Source organism: Octopus bimaculoides, chromosome 1, assembly GCF_001194135.2.
Source record: "Octopus bimaculoides isolate UCB-OBI-ISO-001 chromosome 1, ASM119413v2, whole genome shotgun sequence".
Classification (NCBI taxonomy): domain Eukaryota; kingdom Metazoa; phylum Mollusca; class Cephalopoda; order Octopoda; family Octopodidae; genus Octopus; species Octopus bimaculoides.
This window is the reverse complement of record NC_068981.1, coordinates 103,125,442-103,126,355: the sequence shown is the minus strand read 5'-3', so window position 1 is coordinate 103,126,355 and position 914 is coordinate 103,125,442.

Sequence of the window (914 nt, the reverse complement as noted above, 5' to 3'; positions counted from 1 at the left end):
TATGTGTGTGTGTGTGTGTGTGTGTGTGTTTATTCCATGCCACCGCTTAACAATATATATTGGTTTGTTTGCCATCCCATAAAATAGTGGTTCGGCAAACAGAGATCGATGAAATAAGTACCAGGCTTCTGAAGCATCTAGGTCGATTTGATCGACTAAACTCATCAAGGCAATGCCCAAGTATGAAGGACATATTGATAGCGTATTCTTAGACACACGAACAAAATACAGATGGTTATACCTGGAACGCCTTTGATCATAAATCTGATTAAAGCTTAAAACAATGAACAACTACAATCACAGCTATAACAATGATACCGTTATATATGAGCACTTTAGAAATAATATAGAAAACAACAATGTAATTATATCTAACAAATAGATGCTGGGATTATATATTCAAATCTTATTGACTCAAGAGTTATCATTAAAGGAATAACGAAGTTGTAAACGTGGGTGTACTTGTGTGTGTGTGTGCGTGTGTGTAACGTGGGGGTTGCGTTACACAATCTAAGATATCCACACATATTCGAATATGTATAAAATACATGGGCCAATGTGCATGCATTTTCAACATTATGTGTTCTGGGTGAAGTACATATATTTTTTCTTAATACTGTTTGTCTCTTACCGGTTCCTGGGACTGAGCTGGTTTACTATATTTGTGGAGGAATTTGATGTAGGTTTATCTGAGATCGTATACGATAGAATTCCCAATAGATGAAAGAAAAAGTTGACATCTGCTGCATGTCACTTCCACTATTATACCAGGTGGTTTTGAAAAGTTGGTGATCTTAAAGTCCCGAATTATTTTCAGTATCTAGCCTGCACTAAGGAGAGAGAGAGAGAGAGAGAGAGAGAGAGAGAGAGAGAGAGAGAGAGAGAGAGAGAGAGAGAGAGAGAGAGAGAGAGAG